Genomic DNA, 19,493 nt, shown 5'->3' with positions numbered 1-19,493 from the left:
ATATGACTCAGTGGGCAGGTGGGGACTGTCTTGGGCCAAGAGTGGGGTGAGGAGATTGTGCAGATTAACCCTTTACCCCAGCCTGTGCCCCTTGGTTCTGAACTCCCCCCTGGAGCTGCCTTCATTACTGCCCACCTTCTCACTAGTGGGCCTGACAAAGCAAATTAAAGCAAATTGTCCCTGCCCTCTAGAAGCTTCCAGGAAAAATACCACTTTTGGCTGGAGTGATTACTCCCTCCCCTCCCCTACTGGGATTTGTTTACTTTCTGAAAACATATGTTCCTCCTCCTCTTTCTGTCTCACTGAGTTGTACTACCTGATAGCGGAGTAATGAAGCATATGTTCCAGAGATTTGAATTCTCCTGTCAATCGAGTGGAGGTACAAACAATTTGCCTTTAAGCTGGAAGTGGTATCACAGAAATGAAAAACACCTTTCCTTCTATTGACTGTGAGATGCTTCCAGGGGCTGCTGCACACCGTGGTACTCCTCCCTTTGCTGTCTGCTCTTTCATTCAGTCATCAGGTCTTGCTGCTTCTTTCATACTTCCTCCCATCTTTCCCCCACATTCTGTTCCCCTTTGCCTTCCCTATGTCTCAGTCATCTCATTAATCACATACCATTGCCTTGTAGCTCTGTTTCTCTGATTTTAGTTTCAGGCTCCATCAGCTCACATCCAGGCCACCTGCAAAAGCTGAACTGGGTTTCATGTCTGTGGTCTCCTCCCTTGCTTCTCAGTTCAGCCGTGGAGTGTAAGTTCAAGATGGCAGGCTCTGGGATCACTTGGGCTGGGTTTGAATGAGTCTAGGTGGCAGAGGTAGGAGATGTGGAGCTGGTGTGGAGGAGAGAAATTGAAGGCTTTTGCAGTAAGAATCACAAACCTCCTGTCTGAATATGTATTTAAGTCAGTGAGAGATGAATGAAAAATTTCCTGTTCTAAAGTGTTTTACTTATATTATCTCATTTAGACCTCACACCAACCCACAAAGTTGGTACTATTTATTATTAGCCTCATTTTATTGCTGAGGAAGTCGAGGCTTAGAGAGATTAAGTAACTTGTCTAAAGTTGCATAGCCAATAAATACATGGAGCAGACAGGAGTTGAACCCTGGACATATAGCTCCAGAGCCTGTGCCCTTAATCACCACGTGTTTTATAGCACTGTGTATTTTGTTTCATGGTCAAGGACAATCTCCCCAGTTCTAGCTTTCTTGCATGGGAATTCTATTATATTTAACTAAGTAGCATTTGCTGAGCAAGTATCTAGCACGTCTGAAGGCAGGCAGGTATAGGGAATTCAAAGATAAAAACTACTTCATGCCTACTTTCAAATAGCTCAGATTTCAGAAACCAAGACTTTTATACATGAGTATCCTATGAGAAATTCAATAAAAAAAAAATGTTAGCCGGTTTCTCTATAGGGGTTAGGAGTGGATCCAGGTTTTTTTTTTTTTTAATTTATTTATTTTAATTGGAGGCTAATTACTTTACAATATTGTGTTGGTTTTGCCATACATCAGGATCCAGGTTTTTTAAGGCTCAAAGGTTACAGAATTTGAAGGCCCTCTTAGAAAAAGGAGACAAATGTGCAAAAACAAAATGCCTGTGGTTCTTCTAGAAGGAGGCTTGCAAGTGCGGGTCCCTGTAGTTTGTTTCATTAACTTCATAGGAAATTCACCTCTGTATGGGGCTGTGGGGTTGGAAGAGATTAATTTCAACCAGAGGGCAGAGATTCTTGGAAGAGATTGCCTGTATGAATTCTCCAGACAGATGTGACTCTTGATCAAAGAGAAGGGCCAGTGAGGGAGTTAGGTAAATCAGTACACATCTTTCTGTAAATTTAAACTAAACTTTAAACATTATTAATTGCCTACTAGGTACAAGTCTTTCTGGACTTCCTAGCTAGCCCTTTGGAAAGTAGTTATCCCTTTGGAAAGGGCAAAACACCTAGGCAAGAAGCAGGGGGTGGGGGCGTAATGAGACGGGCATGTGCTCTGGCTTCAGGTAGACTGGAATCTAAGTCCCAGCTCTCTTATCTCCTCTCTTTGTAACCCAGGGCAAGTCATTTCTCTCTGAGCCATGAATTAAAGAGGGTTAAATCTAGTGAGGATGGAAGAACTCAGCTCTGTGCTGGTCTATAGGAAACAAATGCATGGTAGCCATTGTTTTTGTTATTCCTTCTCATACATTTATAAGCATAATTGTGTATGAAATATAATACCTGCTTTGCAGTATTGAATGTCAGATACCTGGCACATATACATTAAAAATGCTTTTCATGTTATAATATCATTTAATTAATATGCAATGCTCTAATATACCCACTCATAATCTTGTCATTCAGAGAAAACTATGTTTTCAGAAAATAGCGTTTCTGTGTGTTTTCATTCTTTCTCTGCGTGTATGTGTATACTTAAGACTAAAAAGAGTCTATGTTTTCTCCATAGTCCCCTAGTGGTCTGAATGAGTTAATGTAGCCTCTTGATCTAAGTAGCAATGGCAGACTCTGATTTCATTGGGTTGATTAGGAGAGGAAGGAGAACAAAAATGATGAAATAAGGATGTTTATCTTGCTTCCCTCCTTTGGTTGAAGTTCTTTAGCATTAGTACTGGACTTGATTAACTGAAATGTAATTATCAGATTAGAACAAGTTCTACTGTATTCCCTCTCCTGGGATCCTATGTTCTTTCTAGCACTTACCAAGTTGATAGTGATATATAATGATTATTTTATTAACATGAATCTCCTTTACTAGAGAATAACCTCTCTGAAGGTGGGGCTTATGTGTATTCTACCTCAACCCTGTATCCCCCAGTGAGATAGTGGACACTCAGTAAATGTTTCAGAAACATACACATACACACACAATTAAAATAAGTAATATTAATAGAAGCAGATTACTGTCTCTTCCACTTCCTCTGCAATCACTACCATGATGACCAGATGGACAGAAAAGTATAAGCTATTGCCTACAGCATTTATTCCTAGGTTTTGAAGTCTACTCAGATGTAAGATCTTAAAAGTCTAGATAGTGGATTGATGCTTTCCCATTGAGATGGAATGTCTTATGTTTACCTGAGCCTCTGCCTCTGCATCTAGCCTCGCCATTCCCTGGCTGGTCTTTTCCTCCAGCCTAACCTCTTCACAGAGAACTGTGAACAAAGTGCAAAGCCAAAGATGTACATCTTGTGACCAAGAATAACAAGAATGGTGGCATGGATCACCTTTTCCAGATACACTCTTATATGTCATTCTTGATTACTGTGGGCACTTTAAAGTAATATAGCAAACTTTGTTTGAGAATATTCTTTTTTTTAATAAGTTTTTAGTATACAAATGAATATACATGTTTATTAGATACAATGAAAAAACCCACGAAGAAATGAAACAGTAGAAAATAAAATGACCCACATTCTATCCCCTAGAGGATAACTACTATTAATGTTTTAGTATATAATTTAACATACTTTTGTTCAGTATTGTACAGATATAGGTATGCATATATTTAAAAAATGGATTACACTTCTCTTTCAAGTAATGCAATATAACCATCTTTCCATGTAAATATTTGTATAATATAATAGTAATAGAATATTTAGAGGTTACCTAGTACTTAGTCATGCTATTTTCTCATATGTTATTAATCCAACTCTCTCTATTGTTAGAAATTTAGGTTGCTTTCAGTAGACCATAGTAAAATAATGTCCATGTAAGTATTTATGCATATCTTTATTTCCTTAGGATAAATTCCTGGAACTGGAATTGCTGGGTCAGGGGCTTATGCAGTTTTTAAGGTTTCTCACATTTATTGCCTATTTTATTTCCATCAAGTTGTATCTCTTCTCTTGCTAGCAATGTATGAATGTCCATTTTCCTGACCATTTGCCCTTTTAGAATAACCCCAGTTTAGGTGAAAAAATAGTAGTCTTTTCTTGTCAGGAAACTTTGTTGATCATTTGTACTTTTTATTTTGTGATTTTTCTCAATAATATTCTTTCATCTTTTAAAAAATTTAGCTATTCATTGTTCTTATTGGAATGCCCTTTTATTATTGATTTTTAAGAGCTCTTTATATATTCAGGATCATAACCCATTTTATATGTTATAAATTGATTTTACTGATTTGTTAATACAATATTCATTTTTTATGGTGCTTTAATAACACTTCCAGTCAAATGTATCAATATCTTCCTTAGGCTTTCAATATAGCCTTTGGATTTTGCCTAATTGATGTTAGCCTTAGATGAATCAAAAATATGTTCTATTTCCTATTCTGACAGTAGCTGTGTAAAAATTGGTAAGTAATTTAAAGTGTCTGAATTTGTTTTCTTATGTGTGTGATAACACCCGATCTACCAACTTGCCAGAGCTTTTGAGGACCAAAAGAGGTAATGTATATAAAAATGCTTTGAAAAGTTTAAAGGATTATTGTTGTTGTTATGCAGTTATCTTTGACACTGACCATTAGTCTGAATGAGTTCCTGTTTATAGTACTGCTATCAGCATTGCCTTTTTTCCCCTGTAGATTTGAGACCTTTCTGACCATTTACTAGGATATAATCTTGGTCTAGAATTGCACTGGAGTCTGTGCTCTGGTAGCTGGGAAGGCCCTGGGAGGGTGGTGAAATGTTGCCTGCCACCAGTCTCGGCCTGGAGCATGGATTCTGGGCATCCTTCCCACCTTCCCAGCTGGGAAAATGGGCCCTGGAATTATTCTTTGAAGTAGTATGCGTGTTTACTCCCACATGCCCAGCCCATGAAGGGTAGCTAAAGAAACTCATTCAGTGAGGCCAGAGTGCCTGTTCCTGTCCAACAGAGCAGTAGGTGGGAGAAAACCCAAAGCCTTCTGTCCACACTCGTATTCCCTAGGGACTGGAAAAACAGTACTCTTTCTAGCAATTAACATTTGAAACAGACCCACTGGCCTATCAGATAAATCAGCAGTTTAGCCTTGTTTTGTGGTACATATTCTGGAAAGAGTTATTAGGAAAACCTTTTTTTTAAAAACAAAATTATGAAATGACCAGAATTCTCCCTGTCTAAATGCCAGCTTAAAAAAATCAGAGGAAAAACAATTAAGCTATCTCATGCATCAAAGTAATCATTAGTAGAAAAACAAAGTATGTTCTTTCTGGCAATCTCTGCCAGATGGTTGAGATGGGTGATAATGGAAGAAGAGGCTTAAATGATACACATATTATTTCAAATATAACCTTGAAGGCTTTTGTTTGTATTTTGATGGGAGGGGAAGATAGTGTATACTTGCATAACTTAAGCCTTCTTGAAGGTCAGAGGCCTCTGGATAGCTGGTTAGACATTTGTGAGGTTAGACATTTGAACTCATCTGGGTCACTTACATGAAGGAGAAGCAAGGTTAACTAAGTTTACTGAAAGACTGTGTGTTAGGTTTGATTAATCTTCCTTATGGTAGTGATATGGCTAGGTATTATTATCCCCATTTCACAGACATGGAAGCTGGAGTTTGGAGCCATTAAGCAATCTGCCCAAGGCCACATAACCAGTAAGTGGCAGCATTAAGTTTCTAACTTCAAAGTCATTGCTCTTTTCATTGAGCCACACTGTCTCCCTTGGAGGCAGAAGATAAAAATAAGATTTACGAAGTGATAAAAATGATCGTAGAGAGTTTTGAGAAATAGAAAGTGCTGTTAGGAATCTGTACAGTAATGGAGAAATAAACAAAATGCCTCAAGAATGGCCCCCAAATTTTATTTGGCATAAGGCTTCAAATTCCATTGATGTGAAACGATTCTCTGTAGGGACATACTCTGGCGAGTTAATTGTACCCCGAGTATTCTATGGCAGCACGGCAGCCTTTCCTATTGCCTCATAAAGAATCGCACACACCCCCTTCAGAGTTCATTTTAGTACTTTTCAGGCTGACATCTAAAGGGGCTGCTACTCTGACAAACACAATCTGGCCAGATGTTATTATTTTGCACTACATTTAATTTCTTCCTGCCAAAGATTTAGACTTCTTTTCCCTGATAAAGATCAGGGGAAATTGTCTGGTATTTACAAAATCCCATCCAGGCGTATCTGTTACAATGTTCACTTAACAAAGTTTATTAGATTATTAGGGCTTTAAACCCTTGGGCTCTTTCGGTATTGAAATTAAAAAAAGAAAAACCCAAACATCTTCAACAAATTTAAGTGGCATAATTAGACCCTGGGCTTGTCTTACAGGCATTTTAGAATTATGAAAATGATTTAAATAGTATTTGCTTCCTGAGAAACTTGCTGAGTTTGACAGGGATGAAAGGAAGGCGGTTATGCTCCTTTGGTCTCCTGAGTTAATGGGGAAAGTGATATCTGGAACTGAAATAAATTTGCTATAGTTGTATGGTGAAATCACTCCCATAAGTAGTTAGCCGTACCACACAGGGCCTCTCTTTCTTGGCCTAGTTAAAATGTGGGCATGACAGTGTTAGAGAAACATGGGGGTCTGTCATTTCTTTGCTCATAAAATCTATTTAGAGGAAACACTTACCTCGACTCCTTGAACTTGAATTCTCTGCTCATATCTTCTATATTAGGCGTATTAAGACTGTAATAGAAATATTCAATATTTTAAAGGTATGGTTTGTACACACTTTTCCTCAAGAGATTTCAATGTGCTTTATGTTCACTGATTATATTTTCAAGCATTTCCAGTTGAAGCTTTGTGGCACTCTTGTTATTTTTTCTTTTGTGTGAATGTAAACATGGGAGGGTTGAGAAGGTGACCTGTATTAGTCAAAATAAGGAACTCAGAACTGATCTGAAGCTTTGCCTAGATGATGTACATGGGAGAGAGAAGCTAGACAGAAGCAGTCTAATTATGCTTATTTGTTTGGGGAGTTGGGTGGACTGGTACTAATTTAGACACCAGAATTCTGGACCATCAGACTTGGCATAACAAGAGAGAGGACTGTTTAAGAACATTGAATGCAAGTGTTAATTACATATGTCAACTTGGGCATTTTCTTCTATTGTATATTTATTTGGCATTAGACTGGGTTTTTAACAAATTATTAAAGCATAGTTCTTTAGAGACTGTGTTAGAAATGTCTCACAAATCAAGCAAGACCACAGTTGGGCTTTTCCTTGTTATTTTGAAAGTGGTCAGAAGCCCGTTAGATGAAAACTATAAGAATGCGCACATACGTCTGTACGTGCCCTAAGTGTAACTGTTAGCGCAGCAGTAAGTGCTGAAATGGCAGAAGTGAAGGCAAGGCAGGAGGTAAATATTTTGCAAAAATTAATGATCTACAGTGAACTCTCATTAACTTTTGGCTCTGTTAATTTGAATATTGTGATAATTTGACTTGGACTGAAGTTTACGAAAGAATCTGCTAAACAAATTAATAGTGTATATAAGATTTGTAGGAAGGCATGTTTAATTTGCTTGAAGGACTTGAGCAAGCCCATTAATTGGGGCTGCTAATTATAATGAGCTTTGCTTATTAAAGCAAACCTGATAGAAACTCTACTTGGAAACACTTTATTAGCAGTGATTTAGAGTTACTCCAGGTATGGAAACAAATAATAAAAAGTAGTGTCATGTTTAAGAGAATAGATTCTGGAACAAATTGACTTTGAGCTTGAATCTTGTTACCTAGGGGAGCACACTTAACCTCTCTAAGTCTCAATTTCCTTAAACAGGGATAATAAATAATAGGACCTAACCACACGCACATGGTTGTTGTGAAAAATAAATGATATGATGCTTGTAAAACTTAGAATAGTGCCTAGTATACAGCAAGTGCTCAGTAAATGTTAGCTGATGTTTGTTATTCTTGGAAAGTAGTTGTTAATCACACTTAACTAACTTAAACTGTCCTTTCCTTTATCAGATCAATGTAGTGAAGATGTTCCAGGACAACATACTGCTTGTTGAGCTACCCACTCCTAAATTTGAATGAGAGGCCCTCTGGGGACAGTAACTTAATAAATTGCTTTCCATATTCTATAGACATGGAAAGGGATGATGACCAGATTCAAAGGCTTTTTAGTTTCCCAGAAAGGAAATTCTAATTGAGCATATTTTATGTTATAAACCTAGTTGACCATGCATTGAGGTTGTGAAGTTATTTTGGAGCCTGAAAAATACCAAGAGTTTATATGTCTGAATATTGTAACATTTCTAATATTATTCCTTTTCTGCTATCCCGTTGATACTACATAAATTATAGGTGTTTGTTTTGAAAGAAAAATTGGTAAATATTGGTAAATATAAAACAATATAAATACCACCCAGAATCCTAACACCTAGAGATGACCATAAGTTTTCTGGCTTTCTCTCTGCATATATTCAAATACACATATGTAGATTTTCTTACAAAAATGGAATCATACTGCACTCATTAAAAGCAATGCTAGTGATAAAGCAGAGGGTGTACATGTTATTTTCAGGTATGCCTTAAAATAGGGCATTAATTGGTAATCATGAGGTGGACTTGAAAAATTGCATATAATTTTACATCTGAGAGTCCTTGATCTGTTTCTGTTAAGACCAATAGAAATTCAGCACAGAGAATATGGACTCAATTATCTTTATAGGTCCATTATTATTCATATTTGATGTCTGTGTGTATAAGTGTGTGTGTGTGTGTGTGAGAGAGAGAGAGAGAGAGAGAGAAAGAGGGAGGGAGGGAGGGAGGCAGGCAGGCTGCCTGTGTATCCTGGGTGGAGATTTCTCCCTGTTGTGTGGTCTAGTGACAAGAGCATTGGACAGGGAATAAGAAGATAGCAGCTTGTAGTTCTGACTCCATCATGACTCACTGGATGACCTTAGGCAATTAATTTCATTTCTCTGGGCCTTTGTTCATTTTCTCATATATGAAATGTGGGGTTAGACCAGATAACTTCTACATCTGCTTGCAGCTCAGAGAATCGGAGTTTTTTTGTTTTTAAGTCAAAGTTGCCTGTCTGCCTGGAAGAACCTGAGGCTCCGTGGTGATCTTCCTAAAGAGAGGACAGTGATGAATTTCAATAGTTTCTTTGGCGCCAGATAGACCAAAGCTGTAATTTTTAGCCTATCAGGCATTTGACTTTTGAAAGTGCTAAATCCTCCATTAGGAATAAATGTGGAAGCTTCAGGTTATTTATTGTTATTTACACTTTCCATTCGTAACTGTCAGTGTCACAGGCTCTGTCGACATAACTGCGTCAATGAGGTTAGCTTTAATCAGTGTAGTGGTGGCTAAGTCACAAATATATCAAATAGCCAATCATAATGCAGGAGTCCTCTAAAGCCTGACTGAATTATTTATTTTGTTATGATGAAAATGTCTGGGCTTTATTGGTTTTTTTTTTTTTAAGAACTTGATTCAGCTTGAAGTCTAGAAGATAAAAGATCAGTGATTGTCTCTTAGATTTTTATTCTGCCTTCCTTCAAGGCTTTTCATTTTTCACAAGCCGTTGTTAACACTTTTAAGTCAAGGTGAGAGATCTGTGATATTTTTATCCTAGGGGTTTAAGCATATGTGAAAAACTTTTACCTTTGATTTCTTGTTCCTTTCTGTCACGTGGAAGCTGTGTGACCTTGAACTAACCACTTAACCTGTTTGAGCCTCATTTTCTTTGTCTGTAAAATGGGGATAATCTTAGTCTTTTCTAAATCTCAAATTATTATGAGCCACAAATAAGATAATGCTTTAGTTGTCATACAAATTTATGATAAACTTGTGATTATCATTAAGTTTAGTGTTATCATTTAGGCCTTCATTGGGTAGGTCTGACTTGATATAATAGATATTTGTGTGTGTGCATATCAGGCATGTCTGACTGTTTGCGACCCCATGGACTGTAGCCCACCAGGCTCCTCTGTCCATGGGATTTCCCAGGCAAGAATACTCGAGTGGGTTGCCTTTTCCTTCTCTAGAGGATCTTCCTGACACAGGTATTGAACCCGTGTCATGCTGAAAAATTATATGGAAGCCAATTTTATAAATCAAAACTCTTCTATGTCTTACATTATATCGTGATAATATTACCCACAGAAAATTTTGTCCTCCAGAGGTCATTAAAAAAATAAAGGATTCAACGAACTTAAAATATACTCAATACTGAAAAATGAGCAATATTCAAATTAAACATGTGTACTGCAAATCATATTAAATACAGTGCTACAGATATAGCTCCAGAGACTCTGAAAAGGGAAATAATTCATCATGATTCAAAAATGCTCAGGACATTTTAGGGGATGGGTTGAGAAGGGTGGGGGAATGGGCCACTGGCAGTGGGAGGTCAGGGAGAGAAGACAAGAAGAAAAACATTTAAAATATAGCTGAACAATCCTCTCTGTGTCAACCCATGCAGCTATTACCAACCCCCACTGCACACTTATTATTCTTTTTCCAGACATCTTTAATACAGACAGTGAAACTAGAGTAGAAATGTGGCTTTGTACTTGAATACAGTTGTATGGGCTCTCTAAGAATCACTTTTGTTTTCTTTTTTTCTACCCAGCCATTCAGAGGCCCTGATTACCAGCGTAACAGTAAAGAAAAGAGAAATAGTTAGAGCCAAAGCAAAACACAAAGGAAGCAAGATTAGAAAATGGAGAAGCTGGAGGGAGAACATCGGAGTCTAGTAACACAGTCACTTGTAGGAGAAACTGTTTCAGGTTTACATACTTAATTGTCTCATGTTTAAGTTGAATCATGGCTAATTAATTTTCCTGTGCTAAAGCAGATTTACAGGTACTGAGCATGTACTAACTGAGAGTGACACTTATTGAAAATTGAAGAGTGAGGTGGATTTATTCCTGATGTGACTGAAGCTGTGCTCCCAGAATGATTTTTCAGCCTCATCTTATTTCCAAGTCCTTGGGAAGCTCATCCCATGGGGAAATACCAGCCTTAGGGCCCAAACATATAGGTTCCAGTTCCAGCTTGGTCATTTTTCTAGCTCTGGGACCTGCAGCCAGCGCAGATCTTTTGTCAAACTTGCCGGTCTCTCTGCCACCTTGCTCAGGCCTGCCTGCTCCATGCTCCCTTCTGTATCCTGTGCTGTGCTGTGCTAAGTCACTTCAGTTTTGTCTGACTTTTTGTGACCCCATAGACTGTAACCCACCAGGCACCTCTGTCCATGGGATTCTCCAGGCAAGAATACTGGAGTGGGTTGTCATGCCCTTGTCCAGGGGATCATCCCAACCCGGGGATCGAACTCGCGTCTCCTATATCGCCTGCATTGGCAGGTGGATTCTTTACAACTATTGCCACCTGGCCAAACTAGAAGTGATGTGCTTTGGATGAAGGAGGAGGATTTCTGTCCCCTTCAGTGAACTGAAGCTCCTTGAGGATCTTCTTTGAGCCCATCTTTGTATCTCTGCCTCCTAACTGAGTGTTGGTGGGTAGATGCACAAAATAGGTTTTCAACACATGTTGGTGGAACTTTAATATCTCTAAACTTTGGGTTCTCATCTATAAAATGGAGCAGCTGCTTTTCCAATCTATCTTATTTAGGAGAATATGAAGATGTATATATAAAATTGTATACTAAACCAAACAGCACTATACACTCATTCATGTAAGGGACTATTACAAATTAGAGTTGTTATGTGTAATTCACATTTTAAAATTTAGGGCTATTTTCTTAATGGAACTTGATCAAGTTAACCTTTCTGAAGTGTAAATTGTCTGTCCAAAGAGGTGAGTAGATTAGCACATTGGTCTTTTAACTGGACAGGTTGCAGGGGATCCACAAAGCCCCTGAAATTGTATATAAAATGTTTTGTATGTGTAACTTTTTTTGGAAGAGAGAGCACATATCTCAAATCAGATTTGGGGGTCTATGTACCCCAAACTGTTGAGAACCACAAGGCTGACTAATCTCTAGATTTCATTCTGCTCTAATCTGCTTCTATGAAGAATCCTAGTCTGAATAAATAGTTTCAAATTTCTGATTATTTAATGGACTTAAGTAAGTAGCCTCAGTTATTTTAATGGCACTTAAGTCAGGATTCCCAGATTTAATAATACCCATTTCAGTACTGATTGTTGGCATATTCTGCTACCACTCAGATGCCAACTTGGCTTGAGGGAAGAACTATTATTTCAAATGTTGCCTCCCATCTACTTTCTCAAATGTAGTTACTTTGTCCTCACCTATGTTGCTTTTTAAGAGGGGCTGTATTTTGGTCTGTAGAATTAGAAACTTTACTCATGTTTGTCAACTGAGTGCAATAAACATTCCTTAAAGAAATAAAATAGCAATAGCAAAACTAAAGCCCAGAAGAGGCATTGGAGGAGTTGCACCATTTAGGAGCCCAGCTGTATTTGTTCTGATCATAATGAAGCTACTGTATACCATTTAATTCTCTTGGGAAGTGATACAGTTAAAGTCCCAACATCTGTAGAAATAGCAAGGTGGATTCAACTTTGTTATGTACACTGAGCTTTCTATTTTCATGATGAGAGATGGGAGAAAAACTACCAGATTAGGAAGTATGGGCAGTTTTTACAGTGAGTAGAAGGAGGTGGTCTTCCGGTCTGTTTTAGAATCTTATTCATTGCTGGCACTGGGAGGAGTAGACTGCTAACCATGTGGGTGATCTCACCATAATCTTTGGGAGGACAGCATCTCTAGCCAATCACTTGGAATGATATAGTGGGAAGGAAAAAAAAAAACAGCCATTGACTAGAATGCAGAAGATAAGAGTTTTTGTTTATGGCTCTGCCACTAAGCAGATAGTGTATCATTGGGCAAGTCTCTTCCTGATCCTGAGCCTCTTGGCCTAGTTATCATCTAGGGGCCTGTTCCAGTGTCAGTCGCTCAGTTGGGTCCGACTCTTTGCAACCCTAAGGACTGTAGCCCACCAGGTCCCTCTGTCCATGGAATTCTCCAGGCAAGAATACTGGAGTGGGTAGCCATTCCCTTCTCCAGGGGATCGTCCCCACCCAGGGATCGAACCTGGGTCTCCTGCATTGCAGGCAGATTCTTTACCATCTGAGCCAATGCTGTAATTATTTTTAATAATAATTATAATAATAGAGTTTCAATTTAATTGTCTACTGGGTGCAACTATGTTAGTGTTAGTAGCTTAGTCATGTCTGAGTCTTTGTGGCCCCATGGGCTATAGCCTGCCAGGCTCCTCTGTCCATGGAATTCTCCAGGCAAGAACATTAGAGTCAGTTGCTGTTTCCTTCTCCAGGGGATCTTCTTGACCGAGGGATCAAACCCATGTCTCCTGCTTTGCAGGCAGATTCTTTACTGTCTGAGCCACCAGGGAAGTCCCCACTATGTTATGGGTTTTAAAATAAAATTGATTTACTTACAGTAATCCTGTTAGGTAGGTGGTATTATCTCCATTTTATGGATGAGGAAAACTGAAGTCCAGAGAGGATAAGCAACTTGCTCAAGTGCTGGCATCTGCCCACTCCTTCCTGATTTCTCTTCCCTGCAGCCAATCACCACCAAATCCTGCGAGTTATTCCTCTTCACTATCTCTACCATCACTGCCCTGGTTTTGATGCTTAGCTCTAGTCTGGACTTTTAAACCACTTCCTAACTAATCTCTCTGCCTCCAGGTTTATATCCTTCCTCTAGTGTCTATCAGTTTTTAAGAAGTAACTCAGATATCATTTCTTTTAAGAAACCTTCCCTGTCTACCCCCTCCACTGGATTATGTTACCTTCTTCTGTGTCCCATAGTACCTTGTTTATCTCTGGTCTGCTTCATTAACAATATAATACTAGCCAATATTTAATTATTTAATTTAAATATTTAATCTAATAGGTGTCTACTATCTACCAAGTATAATACTATTCTAAGCTCATTATATCCATTAAGTCATCGAATCCTCACAGCAACCATATGAAGTGTAGATACTATTGATGCCATGTTTTACAGATGTTCAATAAGTTGCCCATGATCACAAAGCTATTATGTACCAGAGCTGGAATTTCAAACCCAGACATGCTTGAGAGCCTGGGTTCTCAGTCTCTGCTCTATACTGTCTTTTGCCTCAAGTACTGCCTTCACCAGGGAGCCTTCTATGGCTCTTTTTAAAATTACTTTAAAAAATAATTTGGATTTCATGAAGTCCAAAATAAAGTTTGAAGCTGAAAATGAACCATTGTCAGGCACTTTTGATAGACTTCGGGGCTTCCCTGATGGCTCGGTTGGTAAAGAAGCTGCCTGCAATGCAGGAGACCCCAGTTCAATTCCTGGGTTGGTAAGATCCGCTGGAGAAGGGATAGGCTACCTACTCCAGTATTCTTGGGCTTCCCTTATGGCTTAGCTGGTGAAGAATCTGCCTGCAATGTGGGAGACCTGGGTTTGATCCCTGGATTGGGAAGATCCCCTGGAGAAGGGAAAGGCTACCCACTCCAGTATTCTGGCCTGGAGATTTCCATGGACTATACTGTATAGTCCATGGGGTCGCAAAGAGTCGGACATGACTGAGTGACTTTCACTTCCACTTTGATAGACTTGACGACTAAATTGACCCCGGGATCAGATAATTCTATATTTATATAAAGCTAAACACTTCAGAACATTTATACTTTCAGGAGACACATGGTTCCTATTTTCCAGGTAACAAAATTGAGGATAGAGTTGTCTTCCATTCACATTCTGATGAGGAAGACCTTGGTCCAGGAGGTGCTTTTTCACGTTAACCTTTTCTTTCAAGAAGCACAGAAAGTGTTTGGTGTCTAACCGAAGAAGCACTCACGAGTGATTTACAGGAGCGCTTTGTTGATTCAATCTAGTTATTTGATGCTGTCTCATTTTCTTTTCCTAAACAACTTGTGCATGAGTGTGTCTGGGAGGATTGGATAGAAAAGAACATGCATATCAAGGTTTTATTGCCTGGAGGCTTATGAATCAGCACCTTCATTTTACTGAGTTTCTTTTTGCCTCAAGTGCCAGATTTTCTCCATCTTTCTTCAACAATGGCAAGTAGTTGGTAGGTGCATTACATAATTTTCATAGTGAGCACTGCTGTTGTTTATTACGAGAAGGCTTTGAGAAAGGGTTCTAATGAGACAGGATTGTTGATTCTCCCTGGGTTTTGACTTTCTAAGAAGGTCACTTATTCATAAACTGTCCCCCACTTGGGGCTATGTACCACCCTGAGAACTCTTCTCCCCTGAAACCCCTCACCCCCAAGAGAGAGTGGGAATGACTTGAGTGGAGCAGGGAAGCTAAGTGGGTCCTTCAGCATGGCCCTCTGTGAAGTCCGTGGAGGCTTGGTGAGAGCTTGAGTCCTTAGTTTTTGATATTTTTTCAAATTATGCATGTAATTTTCTGAGATGGAAAAGTGTGTGTAGTATTTAGATGTGCCTAATGCAAAAAAAAAAAAAAAAAAAAAAGAAATACAGACATATCTAGAGAGTAAAAAGTGAAAATAGAAAAGTTCCAAGTCCCCCTTTGTCCATCTCCCTCTGTCTGACTGGCTATGCTGACTGGAAATACGGTACAGTTTGATGTGTGTGTCCTTCCTAAACCATTTCCCATGCCTTTGTGTATGTACATACACACTCACTGCTGCTGCTGCTACTAAGTTGCTTCAGTCGTGTCCGACTCTGTGTGACCCCATAGATGGCAGCCCACTAGGCTCCTCTGTCCCTGGGATTCTCCAGGCAAGAATACTGGAGTGGGTTGCCATTTCCTTCTCCAATGCATGAGAGTGAAAAGTGAAAGTGAAGTCGCTCAGTCGTGCCTGACTCCTAGCGACTCCTAGCCCACCAGGCTCCTCTGTCCATGGGATTTTCCAGGCAAGAGTACTGGAGTGGGGTGCCATTGCCTTCTCACTCACTAGTCACTCTCAATTTTTTCCCTATGTAAATGTGACCGTGCCATATGTGCTGTTTTACAATATAATTTTTCACTTCATATATCTTACATCGTCTTTCAAAATAAGTACTGAAAGGTTTTGTCCTTTTTAAAAATGATTGTGTAATATTCCTATCCATCTCCTCTCCTGTTGGCACCTGGGTTTGTTATTTGCTTTTTTTCTCTGACACACAGTGTCGAAGGGAATATGTTTAGTCATATCTTTTCATGCACTTGAAAAGTTATACCTGGAGCAGAAGCTGTCTAGGCTATCCCTAGAAGGAGGACTTTGGGTCCAAGGAAACATTTCCAGAGGCAACAGGCCAGTTTTACATTCTGTGTTACCTCCCAACGTGCAGAGAGAGCCAGTATTTTCCATGTCACTGGGGAAGCACCTAACTGATTGCTCCAGAGGACTGACCCTGAGCAATCTGCCTAGGAGACTGTCCTTTTTTCAGTGACCCAGAAGTCAAGGAACAGCAAGGACAACTTAACACGGCCGAGCCCTGTTAAGTTGTCTCAAGTAGAAGATGGTCTTCTAAATCCTGCTGTCATACTATAGGCTGGAATTTTGAGGACAGTTTTTGGTTAAATGCCTCAGAAACTTTCTTTCTCTGTTTTTGTTAGCCAGTGAGCAACCATTCAGGAGCATCTACTGTATGCCATGTGCTGCAGTGCATTTTCAGACACGCACATGGGATTATGCAGCTGTATTCCTCATAAACGTAGTCTTGTCTGCTTATGGATATGCTCTCCATTATTTTTTATGTCTTAATTACGGGCTCATAGAAGAGATGCTTTGACTTAGATGGACTTTCAGTAGCATTTCACAAATAATATTCTAAAAGTGGGTTAGTTTGTTGTTTGGGTTTTTTTTTTTGTTTGTTTTTTGTCCCTTTTCATATAAATCACTCTGTCTATAGAAAAACATCAAACTGTTTTCACAGAAGGCAGGGAAATAAGTTGTTTACACATCACCATTTGACTCTCTTTACCCTCATCCTCATTACAAACATCTCAGCCACCCAAGTGAAGTTAGTTTAAACCTCCAAGCTATCCATGCAAACAAGACCCCTACCGCTAAGGAGTTTGGAGCAAGAAAGCATGGGGGTTGTCTGCTATTTTTGTAGTCTCTCTTCTGGGTTCAGAATATTTTTTCCTGTGTTAATTCACTACCAAGAGGTTTGGTTTTAGTTCTGTGTCCTTTTTCAGTTCTATAAATTAAGGAAGGTGGTTCCATAATGTCACAGTATCTCAGAGTTGAAGGGAGCGTTAGAGGTCCATCAAATGCAGCCCTCCTGCCTTTATGTGACTCCTCTGTACAATGTATTATGAGCCAGTGATCATTTGGTCTTGTAGTGAAAACCTCCTCTGATGAAGGAATCCTGCCCTTTAAGAAGCAGCCCATTTGATTTCTGGTCAGCTTTAATTGCTAGTTTTTATGTTAGTTTGGGCCAAAGTCAATCTCCTTGTAACTCTTTTGCCATACTGGTCACTCTCATGTGGATAAGCTTCTATTTGGTGATTAGTCCCCTAAATTGCAGTGCCCAGAATTGCCCAATACTGAGCACAGAGTAGCCTTCACCTCCTATAGTCTACATACGATTCTTTTATTGAGGCAGCCAGCCTAAGACCCTATTGAGTCAATGAGTCTTGATCTTAAAGTCAAGCAAAATTCTCCAAATTGATGTCACCAGCCTTCATCCCATGTTTGGGGTGTTGGTCTTATATGATAATAATATCTTGTCAAATTTCAGCTAAAACTGTAGCCTGTTGAGATCACTAGGATTTCAAAATGAGTTAACTGTGCCTTCCAGCTTCATGCAGTTTGTAAATTTGATCAGTGTACCATTACGCCATCATACTAGCCATTGATAAAAATGCTGAGCAGAGCAGATCACGTAGGTTCCCCATCAGAAATTTCCTTTTGGATTGACATTAGTCTATTAACTAGCACCTTTGGATACAGCCATTAAAGCAGAGAAGGAACCTAGCAGTATTCTAGCTAGGAAGCTAGCAGTATTCTTTCCAATCTCTAATAGTCTGTCTTGGACATGACTGTTCACTTTGTTCTCAACCCTCTTGAAATCCAGAAGCAGTATATCCACTGTTTTCCCTTAGTTTTCAGTCCAATACTCCCATCATAAAAGGAAATGAGGTTACTGGCATGACTTGTTCTTATAAAACTATGCCAGCTTCTTGTGATTACTTATTTCTTTGCTCACAAATCTGCTTGATGCTGTGTTCTGAAATCCTGCTTGAGACTGATGTTAGACTGATGAGATTATTATCTGTGACAGCCACCTACTTTTCCCGTTTAAGGAATATGGGAACCAGAGGGGCTTTGTTTTCTGGTTCCCCTCACCAGTGTTTGCCAAATACTCCTTTCTTTGTCACCTTTTCCTATGCTGGGCTGACTCTCCTTCCCATCCCATCAGAACACTGCCCTCAGTTTTCCTAGGTGACACCTACTTAGTATGCTAATGGGTGCTAATGGACTAAAATGTATTCAAAAATGAGTAATCTGTTTGCTTTCTGAGCAGGGCCTAAATCCCAACATGTGATTAGGATGGTGGTAATTTTGGGCATCATGGCGGTTATTAATGTAGTGTGGGAGGCTAAAACCTTTTGTTTCCTCTCAAATAGGTGACTGCCATTTAAACTCCATGTATGGCTTTCTGCCAATTGTGTTGGGGGCAATTTGAAGCGAAATTGATTGGCTAATTGCTTGTGGTCATCCGGCTTTTCAGCTGCCCGTGTAGCATCCCTGGAGGTAATTAGCACTTCCAGAATTGGGGGTGATTTGGAGTTATTCATGGTCATGGCTTCTGTTGTGGGAGCCAGGGCAGCAGTAGCTTAGTTATGAGTGAATCAGTTTTACTTTAAAATGATTACTGAGGATTGATGAGTTTCTTTAACAATTTAAAAAAAAAATCCATTATGGAGGAGTTTGATATACAATTGCCTCCTAGAGTCATTTAAAGTGGCCAGTTGGGTTCTATATATTGTGTGATAAACTCATTGGTAGGAAATAGCTTCAAAAATGTTGAGCATTTTCCAAAAGCGACTGGAATTTCAATTGCAGCCCTATAACAGCACACATAGTGGAATATTTTTCAGCCAGTGTTATGCTAAACAGTATAGAATATATTTTTCATTAAGAATGTCTTCATATGTAAATGTCATGTAAAAACCACCGATATCTGTGATCCCCAAATTTAGAATCATCAGCACTTCAAGGTGATTGCTCTCTTTTAAAAACAATGTTCCTGGGTAATTTACAAGGACAGAGAATACCCAAGCAGAGCATCTTGGGATTCTGCCATTTCCCTCCAAAACCTGGCATTTGTCAGTGTCAATCAGCATTGAAATTCTACCTGTGGCAGTAGAGGAAAGCCCAGAGTCATCTGCTTAGTTTGATTGTTCCTTTTTCATAATTAAATGGGAACCAATGTTATCATCTTTGGAAGATCCAGCTTGAGGGTGATATGCTTTTGCAATGCAAAGAAACAGTGGGTTTGTGTCAGTGCTGAGGCTAGGGCTGGGAAGCCTTGGCCCAACCAGCTGTTATGTTCCAGTTGTTCCCAGGCTCTTCAGTGTGGTCGCCTAGTCCCTTGACCTGCTGGTTGCAGTGTATAGCCCTCCTCTTAGGAATTCTTCTAGTTTTCTCCATTTCTAGCTTGGATTCCCAGCCTTGACTGATGCTGGAA

General features: G+C 39.3%; 1 protein-coding gene across 6 annotated transcripts in view; it reads left to right on the top strand.

The window, feature by feature from the left end:
* The window catches only part of GPC3 (glypican 3), a 460,817-nt gene that overhangs the window by 38,434 nt on the left and 402,890 nt on the right, over window positions 1-19,493 (top strand). The window lies entirely within an intron of this gene.

This window comes from Bubalus kerabau, chromosome X (genome assembly GCF_029407905.1).
Source record: "Bubalus kerabau isolate K-KA32 ecotype Philippines breed swamp buffalo chromosome X, PCC_UOA_SB_1v2, whole genome shotgun sequence".
NCBI classification, from domain to species: Eukaryota; Metazoa; Chordata; class Mammalia; order Artiodactyla; family Bovidae; genus Bubalus; species Bubalus kerabau.
The sequence above is the reverse complement of the archived record's forward strand: the minus strand, read 5'-3'. Positions and strand labels throughout refer to the sequence as shown.